We start from the raw sequence: 18,127 nt of genomic DNA on the forward strand, positions 1-18,127 counted from the left end.
TTTTATCAAATCTACATCAGTCTGCAGTTTCTTGTTTCTGTCTGGTTCAGTGCAATCTAATTTAGCAATGCAGAAGCCACTTTGTGCAGCTCCTTCAGCCATTTTGTCCTACCTCCCAGATGCCCACATCTCAAAGAAAGAAAAATTTACATCTTTCTGCCCAGCATTTTTCATTATCTCTATTGTTGGAAAGCATTTTACAGTCAATGAAGTACATTTTTGAAGTGTAGTTACCTGTTTTAATGTGGAATAAAGACAACCAATTTATTAACAAGAAACACCCATAGACATCAGTGTCATAAATGACCTTATAACCTTATAAGGTGATGTTCCTTGTGGGATGGATACTTGTCAGGACACCTGGACTAACTTGCTTGTTTTTCTTCTTAATAGTGTTGTGGGACTTTTTATGCATATGTGAAGAAAACAGAAGATTAGCATCTCTGACAATGTAACTCTTCCTCCATACTTGGAGGGTCAAGCTACAATTTTGCACTCAACTCTCTGGAGTGAGACTTGAATGTTCAAGCTTCTGCTTAGGTAGTGAGAGTGACAATGTGGCTGCAAAGTAAAGTTGGTGCCCAAATTATATGACAGACATTTAGTAATTACACATTTTGCTGAAACATTTATGGCATCTGACCAAAGCATGCAATTTATTAAGACACAAATCAACTAGCAACTTATGTTCAGGAAGCAATACATACAAATTGTGAATTGCCATCAAGATGCTGGCTGATTTGTATTGTTCTGCTGTTAGGTTTGGCAAAACAATATCTTACACATTATCCCAATGATCTTCAGAGCTGCTGTACCTGCATGTCAATTTCTCAGTAAATACACCACAGGTTAGCATAGAGTGTAGGTATACTTTTAATTACATGCCTTTATTACCAACTACATTATTTTCCACCTATTAAGTAAACAATTTTGTACCTAGGTACCTTTGTACCTAAGATGGTTCCATGTGTGGTGACATTATATGCTTTTCACTGTATTCCTCTACTTCTGTACTTGAGTACACGTGATGATAAATCAAATCAATTTTAAGTTTAAGATCTCACCCTTCCATGTTGTGAATTGGCTTAGACTTTAGATATGTAAAAATTTAAAATAATTCTTATATTCTATTTTTGTTGAGTGTTTTCACTCTATTAAGCTAAAGTTTCATTCCTTCTCTTTAATGCTGTTTCTCTCCCTGATTTGACACTGAATTGACTGGCACTAACTCATTCACCACACCTGAATTAGTCTATTCATTGTTTGTTTCTCAGCCCTTTAATGTAATTGATTTAAAGTTACAATATTTGGTTCGGTCATTCATCCATATCCCAGATGCTCAATTATCATTGAGGCACTTTTACAGTTTGCACTTCCAGAACTTTTATGGGCAAAAATAAATTAGAATATAAACCATGCACAATATGTCTAACAGGATATTTGGAAAATTGCCCTGTTCCAGGAAAATCTCAATGATGGCGGTTACAGGGTACAGGTGAACAAAAGTTACAAATGATGTAAAATAGGCTTTTTAAAATATTATACATATATATCCCATTGACATTTGAGATTCAACTCCAATAACAAGAGTAAATGCAGGACTTCTTCAAAAATTGATTTCAATTTTAATTGAACTCCATCTACAAGGATTTAATTTTTGTACAGCAGTTTACAAATTAATTACTGCAATACTCTAAAATACACCTCTTTTGAATTTCAAGTAAGGATATTTTAATTTACATGCTATAATTAATTGGCATTTGTACCAAAATAGAAATACACAGCTCTTTTGTTTTGGTTATTCTAGATTTGGTTTTAGCTTGTTTGTAATTTCTGGCTCAGCTGCCTAAGGGTGAAGTCTAGCTTCATTTTCACATTGATAAAAAATACATTTTGATAAGCATTTTTCAAGAATACTTTTGTATTCCAGAAGATTACATTTTGCAATTTTTTTTGTTTGATCATGGGTTGTAGGCGTTGCTAGCTAGGTCAACATTTATTGTCCATCTATTATTGTCCAGGGCAATCAAAAGTCAACCATGTTGCTGTGGATCTGAATTCACATATAGGCCAGGACAGGTAAGTTTGGCAGAATTCCTTCTCTGAAGATCATGAGTAAACCAACTGGGTTCATTTGTTTTATTAGACTAGCTTTTAAATGTCTTATTAAATATCAAGATCTACCATGGTGGGAGCCAAGCCCATGAGCCAGGAACAAAAGCCTGGGTCTGGATGACTAGTTTAATGACATTACCATTACACCATCACCTCCCTCTGTTACAATACATGTCAGTGCCATACTAGCTGTCTCACATCTGATTGAGTTTGCAAAAATGCAGAAAAAGTTCAAACATATTTTTATGACATTATTTCAAGTTCTATTTTTGAAGTTCAAATTCCACTTGGGCTGATCCATAGTTTCTTCCTTTGCTGATTTAAATGATAAAGTAAATCACAAGTTAAAAACAGTGATACTTCACTCCTGTGAAGGGACTGATTCACAAACCTAACTTGGCAGCCATACTGAGGCAGAAAGGTAGAATTAATTATTTCAGACGATATTTTTTAATACCGCAATATCAATGTTAACATCTTTACTAAAACACCAGAAAATAAACCTCAGAGGAACATGTTAAGGATTTGTACTCAATTATCTTTCGGGGTAATTTAGTTATTTTTGCTCTGTTGGCTATTCTTTAAAGCTGTTTTAGACAGACAGTAACTTAGCAGCAAGGAGAGCATGCCTTAATGTAAATGCATTATATCCTCTTCTAATGAATCCATTGCAAAGCGACAATTTTCTTCGTTTTTTACAATCTCTGGTATGAGTTCACCGGTCAGTTAAAAGAAGAGACTAATTTTGCAGTGAATGTTTTGTTAAAAGGCCATAAAGATTGACCTGTTTCTGAGTGAATAGCATAGGGATCTACTTGTCCTCAGCAGTTCAGCACATCATTTTCACTTGCAGCTAAAATAAATGTACCCACATAATACTGTATAAAACATCCTGGGCAGAGATTTCTCTGAGAGCTTCAGAACGCCATTATCAGGGTCATGTGAAGTCAGAAGGTCACACTGCATGGGTAATATTCACCTGCCTGTGATTTTTCCCTGATTTGGCTAATTAATAGCCAGAGTACACATGCAATTGGAAACCTGTTGGGCATCTGGTTAGCTTGGTAGGCAGGCCCACCTAGTTCTGCCACTGGGAGGGACCACCTCCAGGCATTGAAACAGTTCTGATGCCTTGGAGAACCTGAAGGCTGAAAGCAAAATTCCATTCCACCTCTGACAAGACTGTTACTAGGCCTTTAACATGCTGAATTGTAAATCTCTGCTGCTTGCAGGTACATAGCCCTGCCATCCTACATGTTCCTGGAACAGGACAGTGCCAGGAAACCTTAAGCCAGCCAGTGACATGCATTTATTCATACACCCACCTCCGTGGTTGACCACCCTCGCTAGAACTAAAACTCCTGAAAGTAGAAGTTTTAAAACTCTGAAAAGACAGAAGATAAATCAGATTTACCATCACTTGCTGAACCAAAACTTGTGGAGCTTTCTTTGCGTTATGTGAAATCTGTAATTTGGCATTTCACAATGAAATATTAAATCTCAAAATTCCAACAACCACATAGATCAAATTTGACATTTCATCCACTGTGCTGCACTCTACTATTACAACATCTAACTGGCAAAACAAAGATACTGATCAGTGGTATTTACCTGTTGTGTTCCTTTCTCCTTCACTTTCTTTTCTGAGGTGATCTCAACTTAATCTAACATTTTTTTTAAATCAAAGACATCCCAATAAGTATCAAGACTTGGAAATCTGTCATTGTTCCTTCACTGTTGCTAGGTCAAAATCCTGGAATTCCCTCCTTAATGACATTGTGGGTCATCCCACAGCAGGTAGGCTGTAGCTATTCAAGAAGGCAGTTCACCACCACCTTCTCACAGGCAACTAGGGACAGGCAAGAAATGCTAGCCAGCCAGAGACACTCACATCCCACAATATATGGACTTCAGTAAGGTTCAACAAGGTTCCCCTTGGGAGACTGATACAGGGAGAACTAGCTCTTTGGATACAGAACTGGCTCAAAGGTAGAAGACAGAGGGTGGTGGTGGAGGGTTGTTTTTCAGACTGGGGGCCTGTGACCAATGGAGTGCCACAAGGATCGGTGCTGGTCCTCTACTTTTTGTCATTTATATAAATGATTTGGATGCGAGCATAAGAGGTACAGTTAGTAAGTTTACAGATTACACCAAAATTGGAGGTGTAGTGGACAGCGAAGAGGGTTAACTCAGATTACAACAGGATCTGGACCAGTTGGGCCAATGGGCTGAGAAGTGGCAGATGGAGTTTAATTCAGATAAATGCGAGGTGCTGCATTTTGGAAAATAAATCTTAGCAGGACTTATACACTTAATGATTAGATTAGATTCCCTACATGTGGAAACAGGCCATTTGGCCCAACCAGTCCGCACTAACCCACCCAGACCCATTTCCTCTCAGACTAATGCACCTAACACTATGGGCAATTTAGCATGGCCAATTCTCCTGACTTGCACATCTTTGGACTGTGGGAGAAAACCGGAGTACCCGGAGGAAACCCACGCAGACACTGGGAGAATGTGCAAACTCCACACAGTAAGGTCCTAGGGAGAGTTGCTGAACAAAGAGACCTTGGAGTGCAGGTTCATAGCTCCTTGAAAGTGGAGGTGCAGGTTGATATGATAGTGAAGAAGACGTTTGGTATGCTTTCCTTTATTGGTCAGAGTATTGAGTACAGGAGTTGGGAGGTCATGTTGTGGCTGTACAGGACATTAGTTAGGCCACTGTGGAATATTGTGTGCAATTCTGGTCTCCTTCCTATCGGAAAGATGTTGTGAAACTTGAAAGGGTTCAGAAAAGATTTACAAGGATGTTGCCAGGGTTGGAGGATTTGAGCTACAGAGAGAGGCTGAAGAGGCTGGGGCTGTTTTCCCTGCAGCATCGGAGGCTGAGGGGTGACCTCATAGAGGTTTACAAAATTATGAGGGGCATGGATAGGGTAAATAGGCAAAGTCTTTTCCCTGGGATCAGAGAATCCAGAATTAGAGGGCATAGGTTTAGGGTGAAAGGGGAAAGATATAGAAGAGATCTATGGAGCAACTTTTTCACACAGAGGGTGGTATGTGTATGGAATGAGCTGGCAGAGGATGTGATGGAGGCTGGTACAATTGCAACATTTAAGTGGCATTTGGTTGGGTATATGAATAGGAAGAATTTGGAGGGATATGGTCCGGGTGCTGGCAGGTGGGACTAGATTGGGTAGGGATATCTGGTTGGCATGGACGGGTTGGACCGAAGGGTCTGTTTCTGTGCTGTACATCTCTATGACTCTATGACTCTATAAATGAATCAAAAAAAAGTCTTGCTCAAGTTTCTGATAGAGACAAATATGATATATCACATTCCTAATAGTTGTTATTATGCCTAACTGGTGAATGATAATTGTACCTATTACTATTATCCAACTACTACAAATTGGGCAGAATCTTATCAGTCCTGAACTTTGTGGGCAATGGCAAGTCATTTGGGGAAATATGAGAAACATGAAAACATCAGTAAAATCAGATGCTCAACAAAGAAGTCCCATTTTTCCAATCAAAGTCTTAGCAGCAAGATGAGAATTGCTCCAGTGAGCGGTGATTCACCCAGCATAGATAAAGCAGGTGGTAACAATTCCTCACATGAAATTCTAAGCAGGTACCTAGAATTCCAGCTCAAAGCCTTGTGCTGCAGTCCACTAGGTGCTGCCCCTCTGCACACAAGGATAGATGTGCATCTCATGTATCAGAATAGGCTGCATGTCAGTTAGTTTGTTTCTTTAGCACTCAGTCACTTTATACCCGACTTGGGTGCTTGCCCGTTTTTTTTTGTGCATTGTCACCTGATAGGAAACCCTCAGTCTCTCTGTACTTTTGTCTTGCTTTGACTTCAGCAAAAATACAAAGCCAGGCAGTTACCATGGTCGCCAGCCATGTTATTGTATGGTTCCATGCTACCCCCATTTCACACAGTAATCTGAAAGGACTTCAATCAAATGGCCATGTCTCAGAGGATCAGCCCATAGTCAAACCTAAGGGGCAGGGAGGATCAGTCATGGTCAGTCCTCAGGGTTCTGATCATGATGGTTGCCATAGCTAAGCTGTGGGCCAATGCTCAAGGGGTGATGTGAGAAGAAGACCCGATTATAGGTCAATAAGAATGGAAATGGAGAGCTCGAAACTGACGGGGTCAACATGGAGTGCAGAGTCATCTCTGCAAAGCAGAAAGTAATTACCTGACTTTAGAATGACCATCCATGGGCCACAATTCACAAAGACAATCCAAAACCTCAAAGGCTGCATGACAGGAAGGAACTGATCTCCCCTCAAGTTAAACTGTAAGTTTGTAAAACCATGTTCCTATGAAAAGCTGCAAGGGGTGATGCAAGGCATGGGTGGAGTAGACAAGATTTCAATAATCCTAATGCACTTACAACCATATAGTACTTGCATGACACGACTTTACTGCATTGATCAGAATAAGGTCCACTATGACAACATTACAAGCGTTTGATGGCCCTCCTTTTTCAAGTCCTCCATGTCCCACTGCACTGAGGACATTGCCAAACTGCCATTTTTGTGTGCTGTGAATACAGATTGTTCCCATTACTAAGGACCTGTTCTGCTTCTAATATTCCCCACATGGTGTCATTAGAACTATGACCAATGAATCCAACCACTGCAGGGGTCATCATCCCTTTGGCTGTGGTGCAATCACTAACTGAGGCTGAGTATAGATGCAATGTGGACAATCCTTCAGCCAGGGGCTATGATGGAGCAGATGATAGGCCTACTGAGGACGAGGCTCCGATGCTTGGTTCAGTCTTTGGGGGGGGGGTTGGGGTGGGGACCGGGGGAGTCTTGCATTTCATTCTGCACAGTCCTTTCATGCTGTGTTCTGGACAAATGGAACAAGCAAAGTAAAGCTGGGAGAGAGGCAGAAGTCTTCCATGGAGGAAATGAGGACATTGAGTAGGATGAACATTACCTTCAGCATGATTAAACAGTGTGCTATCAGACACTACAAACCAGATAGGACCTAACTGACACTCTGTTCCAACAGATCTGATTTGGATAAAGTCATCATTCGTTGACTGTAAAATTGTTGTTGTTCAAAAGACAAGAAGCCTCTGTCTGTTTCCAGAAAGAAATGCAGCTTTTCTGTTTACTTTCTATAAAATTTAATGTTCTCAACTGACTGAATCCTTTCCAGCATGTGATGTTCCCGTATTGAACCACAGCAAGATGTCACGCTATGCTGAATGTTAGGGACAGAATAGCAGAATAGCAAATAGCAAACCCTATCCCTTCGATAGGGTTTGAACATGGTATGGTATTACATACAGGCTGCCTGTGTAGTGTGATTCCTATAGCTGCAATTCCAATGACAGGTGATGATGTAAAGTAGCAATACCCACTTACAATTTTGAGTTTCTTATTTCCAAACAAGTGCCTCTCGTACCATGTATGTGCACTCAGAATCTTTTGTTTCTCATGTCCCCCAGGCTATGTGCACTGTGAATGTTTATTCCTGGTTGGCTGTATTTAATCTGGTGCACAGTTGGGTTTTAAATAAGGTGTCTGCATTGGGAATCCCAGAAAGTCTTGGTAGCAGTACGTATTGCCTCGCTGATAACCATGCAAGAGGGGTGTGGCACATACACAATAAAGGGAGCAGCAGAGACCTTGGTCACTATGATAAGTTGCTGGAGCTCACAGAATGAAACCTTCCATGAGACTCTCAAAATTTACTCAGCCAACTTCTGGTGAGTTTCAACCCTTGTTATGTAAGGAAAACGAAGCTTCTTCGACAAAGTCTGGAAGGTTCTATCCTCTACCACGAATAAATTAACAAGCCCTTAGTGTCATAATGGAAAGGAGGATTGGTGGCTGTGAAGTACACAAGCCCCAAGTTCCAATGGGTGGTAACCAGAAGTCATGACCTGCCAGCAGGACTGGGATCTGACAATACAACATGATGACCAGTGGCATGGATTTGTATTCCATTTGAGTTGGAAGACAAAACCTTTTGAAACAAGTGAATTTTTCACTTTAAAACCCTTGCTGCTTTAAGGAGATACAGCCAGTCAGCAGCGGAAATTTGAAAATTGACAGTTGGTGGGAGCAACAGGGTGAAAACAGCACACCTGAAGAGAATCTTCATCTCAGAACAGGCAAGAGAATCAGGGAATACAGCGTGAAATCCAACCACACGGAGAGCCGGACCTTAGAGAAGGAGCAATTGAAGGCTCCAAAGTTTGAGATATCTGATGGAAAGTGGGAAGACTTACATAGTGACACAAAACCAAGGCAAGGAAGGAAAGTGAGACAAAGTGAGAGAAAGAGTTCTCATCTCTCAAAATGAGCAACACTGTCAACATAATGGGACCCAGGAAGGGCACGACTGCAAAGCAGCGAGTTAGAGCAAGAAGAAAATAATTCATACCAGGGCTGTAACATTCAAAAGGTTACAGATTTTATTTAAGGTCCAAAGGGGCAAGATTTGTAAGATTTGAAGAAAGGGTCTCAGAGAAGAAGAAAGATATTTGAACAATTACTTTTAAAAGATCAGGACATTCAGGATTTAAATTGTGATTTTGGCAAGGAAATTGATTAAAGCTGCAGACAAAGACTTTACTTTAAAAGCAATACAAGGAACGTACTTTGTGGTTGAGAACATGAAAGGCAGGAAACCCTACCTGGCAAGAAGCAGGAAAAGCTGCATTCGCACTGTAAAAGGTTGGAAACCTTCGCCCCTCCCCCACCACCCTGCTCTCACACCCTACCCACACAATCACCAACAGAAGGAACCACCATTCCTATTTTTAAAAAGGCATGAAAAACCCAAATAGGCAGCATAAAAATGCAGTATTGGTATTTAGCTGAATTTGAAAGTTGAAATCATTGAATCCCTACATTGGAAGCAGGCCATTTGGCCTGTTGAGACTGCACCGACCCCCCTGAAGAGCAACCCACCTAGACTCACCCCCTCTACTCTGCATTTCCCATGGCTAATCCATCTAGTCTGCACATCCCTTGATACTATGGGCAGTTTAGTATGGCCAATCCACCTAGTCTGCACATATTTGGACTGCGGGAGGAAACCGGAGCACCCGGAGGAAACCAACGCAGACACGGGGAGGATGTGCAAACTCCGTTCAGATGGTCACCAAAGCTGGAATCAAACCCAGGTCCCTGGCACTGTGAGGCAGCAATGCTAACCATTGAGTTACTATGCAATGCAATTTTGCCCATTAATTAACTTTAAAAGCTTCACTGGAAGAATTTCATATAGTCTTTCCAGATAACAGAAGTTTAGAAGTTTGAAAAACCTTTAAGGGATGAGAATTTTACAACACCATTGATTTAGTATTAGAAGAAAAGCTTAAAGGCATCAGATTAAAGAAAGTTGTGATGCTACAGATGTGAAATAGCTTTCCAGTACAAGCATACATAGAGTCACAGAGATGTACAGCATGGAAACAGACCCTTCGGTCCAACCCGTCCATGCTGACCTGATATCCCAACCAAATCTAGTCCCACCTGCCAGCACCCGGTCCATATCCCTCCAAACCCATCCTATTCATATACCCATTCAAATACCTCTTAAATGTTGCAATTGTACCAGTCTCCACTTCCTCTGGCAGCTCATTCCATACACGTATCACCCTCTGTGTGAAAAGGTTGCCCCATAGGTCTCTTTTATATCTTTCCCCTCTCACCCTAAACCTATGCCCTCTACTTCTGGACTCCCCAACCTCAGGGAAAAGACTTTGCCTATTTATCCTATCCATGCCCCTCATAATTTTGTAAACCTCTATAAGGTCGCCCCTCAGCCTCTGACGCTCCAGGGAAAACAGCCTCAGCCTTTCAGCCTCTCCCTGTAGCTCAGATCCTCCAACCCTGGCAGCATCCTTGTAAATCTTTTCTGAACCCTTTCAAGTTTCACAACATACATAAACAGATAAAGAAGAAATGAAAGGAGAAATAATCTTCCTTAGTGGGTTTAATGCAAAAAAAAAATCAGCTAAACAGAACTGGAAATCTTGGAAAAGACCAAAATTAAGGTACAGAGCTACTTCAAAATTAAAAACCAATTTTGATGCTGAACAAATGAATACATCATTGTATTCATCGGCTGCTTTGGCAGGTGGCATTTTGAATCACCAAAATGTAAAAGAAAGCAGTGATACTTTTGAGAGAATTTGAAAAACCTTTGATAGTTATTTTGAGAACAAAATAAATTACGGGATGAGGAAGATTAAAAAGAAGAGTTCAACTTTAAATGAATGAACAACCATTCAAAAAGTGGAAAACTAATACTATGGAGATTTGAAATCAGAATTCATAAGAGACAGAATTGTTGTTGAAACAATTGAGGAGTCTTTGTCAGATTTATTATAGTCAAAGGAAGACTTAATAGTGTAGAATACTATGTAAATTGTGCTGGAAGCAGAAGCAAAAAGGACTCTGAAACAGATCTTCAGAGGAACACCCTACTCAGGAAATCAGCATAACTTATTCATAGAGGTACAGACACTCTAAAGAGGCACGTGACTAGCTAAGGCAGAGGTAAACCACACAGCATATAAGAAAGGTCTGTTTCAGCAGCATAGGACAAGAAAGCTTCACAGGCCTAGTTATGATAAAACATTCCTATTTCTATAAAATTGTAGATCACTTCCAGAAGCTGTGCAGTTGTATTTGGACACAGCTTCAGAAAAAGAAAAAAAATAATGCTGACTCTTACAAGAATGTTAATGTGGTTGGTCCACCTCTGTTAGAGCATTAGTCAACATATCTCCATTAGAAAAGATGCCAAAAGCTTTTCTAGAATAAGTTATTGTTTTGAACACAATTAGTGATTTGACTGACTATGGTTTCACAAATGGCAAGGGGCATTTTGTTCATTTTTAGATTGATATGGAAGAAATGTCACTATCCTGTTGGATCAGATGTCACAGCTGAACAAAGTGGGGTTACAGCCCATAAAGGTTAAACTATGTGGCACAGGTGGAATGACTACGAAGATCAAAAGCCTGCTGCAAGTAAAATTGCAACTCAAACTTTGCATGAGAATACAATATGTGTATGTGGCTCACAATCAACACTCCTCGCTTTTGATTTGGAAATGCCAGTGTTGGACTGGGGTGTACAAAGTTAAAAATCACACAACACCAGGCTATAGTCCAACAGGTTTAATTTGAAGTACTAGCTTCAGAGCACTGCTCCTTCATTAACCACCTGACTCCTCTTTTTTGTACTCCTCTCTTTTGAGCCTGCACCTTTACCTTTGCCTTGACATCATTATGGCAGCCGAAGGGGTTCAACTAGTTTTGAGACAACACTGTTTCGGGGAAAGCAATTGATGACTTATCTGTTAAGCAGTAGCTAATGGAAAATTTATTGGGATTCCTCAATCCATGGGAATCCATTGAGATTACGGTGTTGAGAATTCTTTAAGACAGATATAAAAGAGACCTACGTGGCAACTTTTTCACGCAGAAGGTGGTACGTGCATGGAATGAGCTGCCAGAGGAAGTGGTGGAGGCTGGTACAATTACAACATTTAAGAGGCATTTGGATGTGTATATGAATAGGAAGGGTTTGGAGAGATATGGGCCGGGCACTGGCAGGTGGGACTAGATTGGGTTGGGATATCTGGTCGGCATGGACGGGTTGGACCGAAGGGTCTGTTTCCATGCTGTACATCTCTATGACTCTATGACTTTAACAGGAAGGAAATCACAGTTTAACAGAATGGGGAGAAATGTTTTCATTCCTCAGTGAAGAACACTGTAATTTGTTGGACTCTTCTGCTTTAAAAGACAATGACAGGGACAAAAACAGTGACAAGTGATGAGAAATCCTTCAGTAACATGTCTGAGGATTTGAAAATGTCTAGTCACCCAGAAGGCACCCTAATCAACAAGTTGATGTAAAGATCTGATACATTACCTGCTGATATATCTGCAGATCGAGAGGAACGATTTGCTTGAACACCATGGACTGGAGCTACATATAATCCAAGGAAGTCAGAACAATGTTCATGTATTTAGGAGATGTACAGAAACAAGTAACTTCCTAGTCTGAAGATACAAAATAATACAAAAAAGACAATACCTGCTCAAATCAAAAATAATTCCCTGATCTAGGAATCCAAGATACAGCAAGGAAGAAAGTATTTGTTTCAACAGAACTGTCACCATCCATTATGGGCATTCATGAGATTAAAAGCTCCCCAAATGAAGGGATGGAATTTCCACCTTAGTTACCAAACTGAAGGAAACTCAAAGTCAAAAGTCCTCTGTATTAAGTTCATGGATCAACTGTTACATTCAACAGGGTCCTCCACAAAAGACACCCGATGGATAAAATATCCTCTGGCCTCTGAGAAATGATCTCCAAGCAATCAGAATCACTACCAACCTTTGAATTCAGAAGGATATACATTCTAGAAAAAGTTCACAACCTCCAGGTCACCTATTTCTGAGCTTTTGACGGAGACGGGGTAGTGTTAAATGTAAAAGTTATTATATGTGCTTGAATGTATCATGTGTTTCTGCACTGTCGGGATTCTATGATTCTGTGAATATACTCAAGTGCATGATGTTAACTAAGAGGAAAATAACTTGGGGGAGATGTTAGTGAAGAAATTGGGGACAGAGTTAATGTTGAGCTGTAGTGAGCTCCACCCATTCTGATGCTGTCACACAGGCTTTAAATGGAGAAGTCATTATCCCTGCATAAGGCCCTAATGGAGACTGACATAACCGATCTGGCTCAAGACAGTTGTCATTCTGCCTAACCAGTTAATGCGAATTGTACCTATCACTAACATTCAATAAATTAGACCTCGTTATGTGAGACAAATGGCTCTTCTTGTTATACTCTACAGTGGTCTGTCTTCTACCCCTGCCAATAGATCGATCCTTAGACTCAATGTATAAAGGAAGATGTTCTGTTGTAAGCTCCTGCTGACCTTTTGATTTTTTGTTACAGTGCCCTACCAGGAAATGCCTTCCTGTTTATTGCTTACTTTAAACCAATAGAATGGAGCGTTGATGGCAATGAACTATTCCAGTCACAAGTCACCAGGGGTACATAATCAGAATGCACAACTTGCTGACAGTACTGGTATTCCGAATACAATTTAAGGAATTATAAAACATGGGCCCTGAATAGCAAGAGGCGTTATGATTGGAACGAAACAAAAGGAGCAATGTACAAAAGACGAGAGTCAGAGAAACAGACAGTTCTGGGATAGACAAGTGAATAGGGTCGTAGCACTGAAAGAGGGTTAATCAAGCCAGGGAGGGCTCAAAACGAAAGAAGCATTAAATAAAAGGAGATGTTGGAGTGTTGGAAAGTGATGAGTGATGGGCAAACAGCAAGCAGGTTTTTGTCCATGATTAGATACAGCGAGCAGACATTTAGATGACCTGATGGGGGATAAAGAATAGGGGCTTGTCAGGAGAGTGCTGAAGCAATTGACTCTGCAGGTGACAAAGGCCTATGGGATTCAAAGGCAGGTGGGGTGGAGCGAAATGATATAACAGAGATGGAATAGATTATCTTTGTGACGGACAGGATGTGGGGTCAGCAACTCCATACAATTCAAACTCAAATAAGGTACAGAAGTTGAAATAGAGTGATGGCATCAGCAGAAGACAAGTCATTTACTGATATTCACTGATCTTGTTTAGCTCATTATTCACATCAGCCTTTTTGTAACAACTGCAAAATGTCGGAAAATATTATGAGATTAAAAAACAGCTCACAGGGGAAAAAATTACTAGCTGTGCATATTCATTATCCAAAATACAAATTAGGCATGTTAAAAAAGGAGAAAAAAATTAGTTGGATTAGTCATGTATCATAGTGCATGCTTCCTAAATGGATAACGTGAGGTTGGTTTAGGATCAAAATATCATGTTAAAGGAATAAAAAAGGGAAAGAAAAAGAAAAAAAAGGCATTTTTGCGACAAAGTTAAATTAATTAAATGGAATGGAGAAAAAATTTTTAGTTGCCAAAACTGGATGTATATAATTATGAGAAAAGTGTTGATTAATTCTAATACAATTTGGTTATTGTAACTGTTATTGTTGTTAAAGCCACTAGATGGGGCACTTGTTAATGTCGTGGCAATATAGCAGAAGTTCATCAAATTGAACCTAAGAAAGATAAAATAAGGGGAATTTGTTTTGCTCTATCACATGGGCCCACCAAGTCATCCTGCCACGTGCAGCTTTTCATTTGGATTCTAGTCTCTTTCAGTCCAATATAAGTCCATCAAGGTATTTTAAAGTCTGTATTACAACACCTACTGGACATTGCTTCCTTGATGCTATCAGATGAACTATAATCAGTGAAGGTGCAAGGTGCTTTTCACTAGCTATCTTTCTCAAATTTTCCTCAACAGCTGTCATCTGCTTAAGTGCAAATTACCCACACTAGCTCTTCCCTCAGCTACAAGAATCACATTAACACACTTGACAATCACTGATCCTGTCCTCTATCCTGCAACAACAGTAAAACCATTAGAATAAGGTCATTGAAAGAAGTTTTGGAAAAGAAAAATTAAGGCGTATTTACATATCAGTTACAAATCTGTTCAAAATAATTTGCCAACTGCCATGGTCTGGTTAAAAATAAAGGTAAGAAACCTTGCATTATAAAATTGTAATTTGAAAATATTAACTTTACAGTACATATTTGATGCTTGAAGTATAATAATAAAAGCATAAATTGTATACATTGTTTTACAATTTCTTCCATGATAAAAAAGATAATTTGTTTGAATTTAAAAAGTTATATTAACATGTGTCAAATCTTTTTTAGCCCCAATGTTCCAATCTGTTGTCTATATTTAACAAACAGCAATACATTCTTTGACACGCTACAAATATTCTTACTTTTGAATTGCGGTTTCTTTAAAAAAATCTTGATAGATTGACTGTTGCTGACTGGAATAACTGACCACTTTGAAATGTACACACAGTTAGTTATTTGCCATTTTGGGTGCTTGCTGACATTTGTTTTACCAGATTCTTCACGTTTCATGTCTGTCCACAGCATGTTGTTTTACCCCAGTAACTGAGAGTCAGTGGTCTGCCAAAATACATTGGAAACATATCTGCAGTGTTCTTCACTGACACTTAGAATGGAGGAGTGCGACGTACTGACATCTTTGAGATTATATCCTCTTTGGCTAGTAGTTGTTGATGGATAGAATAAGTCTACATTCTAGGAGTGTTGATTTGTGGAAGGAAATGTTTCATATACAAGCAGAGCAAAATATTTTGGTGGAAAGTAATTATCAGAAAGACAGATACTAGAAAATTAGTTAACATTTCAGCATGATGCTTGGGTTACCTCTGCCTGTTCTTGTTCAGGCCAATCCTTGAGTAGTGAAATCAGCAATTCGACTTGCTTATGTCACAACATTTGCCAAACTGTGGGAACTAGGGAGGACAACCAAAAAAAATGTTCCTGCTGAACAAGACAACCATTCTGACTCCACATGACTGAACACTCCATCTGCCTTACTAATCATGAGTTTAAGCAGTCAAAATGTTTCATCTCATTACTGAACTCTAATTTCTCATATTTTTCTTTGTAAGGGAGGGCTATCAAGAATTAATTAAATATTTAAATATGATTCACTCTCAGTAATACTTTGATAATTTACAAATTCTGTTAATGTATACAGATTTTAGATTTTGCTGTTAAAATGATTGCACTAAGTTTAGATATATTGTGTTTCTTGAAAATGCCATTTATGCTCACTATCCTCCCACCCTGAGGTTAATCTTTTGTATGATGGTAGAGCCCCTCCATTTTTGCACAACAAAGAATCCAACCCCTCCCAATTTCTAATATTTTTCAATGTGTGAATTGAAGAGAACTGAGAGACAGATGGGTCTAGATGATCAGGTTACCTGTTATAGCAGCACATCTGCCAGGGCAGTCAATCACAATGATGTCTCTGACAGGTCGATGGAGCCTGAGCCGAGAAGGGTAATGCAAAGGAAAGAGAGGTTGAAGTCGCTTTTTCCTCCTGCTTGTCTCTTGGGTTTGACTAGTCTGAAAGCTGTGCTTGAGTTTGTGTGGTAAAAATTCTGTTGGTCTGCGGGGAAACTGGATTACAAATAAAAAATATTGAACTCTTTAGTAGAAAAAGTGGTTAAAAGTTTAACTTAAAATTATTTATATTGCACAAATTGTATATGACAGAAATATGTTAAGAAACACATACTTTTCACCATATGATTTAGAAACGAAATGGATGACAGATCAATTTTTACCAAGAGGAAGCCATATGCATTTTTCCCTTTCTAAACATTGCATTTTCATAAATTCCAGACAAAATACAAAGGAGTTATATTTTGACAATATATTTAAATAATGTTTTGTATGCCTTGTCTGCAAATACTTTGGGCTGGTCTGTAGGACACTGAAAAAAGTATCTATTTAATTACGCGTACTACTATCATCTACAACAGAAAATTATTTGGCACTGACCCGTTGCAGCACATACCTAGACAAATGCATCTCAAGTATACTTTGTTTTATTTTGAATTGTTCCTTTAAAATAATCTTTCATTTAGATTTCAACTTTAAGTATTTTAAGGATTTAAACTTATGATACAGTTTTGTTAACTGGAAGTTGTAATTTCTATATGAAGATGGACAAAGAAGCATTTACTATTCAGAATGTTTACAAACATTTTGATCGAACAAACCTGAAAGTAGTTACGATCTATTCAAGGTTGACAACGTTGAAGTCATTTCTTGATGCTATTTCATAATGGTTATACTGGAATAATACCTCTTTGTGACCTTAGTACTGACCCTGTTGGCAAGCATTTAATCTGCATAGAACTGAGAGGCACATCTCTGAATCCAGCCTGTCGACTTGCAGTAGGGAAATTCCTCACCATCACTGGGGACTCCAACCCTCTCTTCACATGGGCCCTACTGCCAGGTAACACTTGTTCCTATCTGGAGGCTGACCTAACTTATCTTTGTCAGGAGGCTGACAGCTAGTAATAAACTGGGTCCCACTGAGGCAGCAAAGTGAGAACTCCAAGAGTAGACAATCATTGGCCCTGAAGTCTCCTCGTCAACTCAGTGGCCATCTAAAGAAACATAAGAAGATGAATAAGTTATTCAGACCCTCGAGCCTGTTCCTCTATGAAAAGAGCTCATGACTGTTACGTATCTTCATTCCAATTTCCTGAGCTTCACTCAATAAACCTTAATATCCTTGTCTAAACAAAATAATGGTTTTTAAGTTTTCAATCAATTTGGCCTCAACAGCTTTTGGGAGAAGAGAGTTCCTTTATGTGAAAAAGTGCTTCCTGACAGTGTATTCTAAGGGTAGGTGGAGGAGGGATAACCTGGAATTGATGGGAATTCAGTCCACTCTGGTCAATTCATTTTCCAGGACAAATGCAGAAATATGGAGAAAGTGAGGACTGCAGATGCTGGAGATCAGAGCTTAAAAGTGTGTTGTTGGAAAAGCACAGCAGGTCAGGCAGCATCCAAGGGGCAGGAGAATCGATGTGAAGAAGGGCTTATGCCCGAAACGTCGATTCTCCTGTTCCTTTGATGCTGCCTGACCTGTTGCGCTTTTCCAGCAACACATTTTTAAAATCCAGAAATATCCCAAGGAAGTATGTAGTCTTGATTTTAGTATCAATTTTGGCATCAAAATAACAAAGACTTTTTATCAATGTAGTGCAAGTATTTGTAAACATTCTTAAAATGCAAACAATCTGTACATTTTCTGTCGTATTGTGTCTGGATAACAACCCTGTATCCTGTCACAGAGTGTACAAAATGTTTTTGCAAATACAATTAGTTTGTTCAGTTTCAAAAACTTCATGACAGCTTCAAAAATATACGTAATTTTTCTGTCTTAAAATAATCTGTCGACAATCTATTTTCCTTAAAATCCACTTTTAGGAAAATTGTTCTTCTAGTGAAATCCTGCACTGTTGTCACTTAATGAAACACCTTGTAGAAAGT

The 18,127-nt window shown here is 39.3% G+C and overlaps 1 long non-coding RNA gene across 3 annotated transcripts in view; it reads right to left on the reverse strand.

Moving 5' to 3' along the window:
• Nucleotides 1–18,127, reverse strand: part of LOC140476421 (uncharacterized) — a 242,749-nt gene that overhangs the window by 3,067 nt on the left and 221,555 nt on the right. For all 3 annotated transcript variants that reach the window (XR_011960468.1, XR_011960467.1, XR_011960466.1), the window contains exon 3: nucleotides 16,036–16,234. This is a non-coding gene — a long non-coding RNA (uncharacterized lncRNA). The remainder of the gene's footprint in view (nucleotides 1–16,035; nucleotides 16,235–18,127) is intronic.

This window comes from Chiloscyllium punctatum, chromosome 4 (assembly GCF_047496795.1).
Source record: "Chiloscyllium punctatum isolate Juve2018m chromosome 4, sChiPun1.3, whole genome shotgun sequence".
Taxonomy (NCBI): Eukaryota; Metazoa; Chordata; class Chondrichthyes; order Orectolobiformes; family Hemiscylliidae; genus Chiloscyllium; species Chiloscyllium punctatum.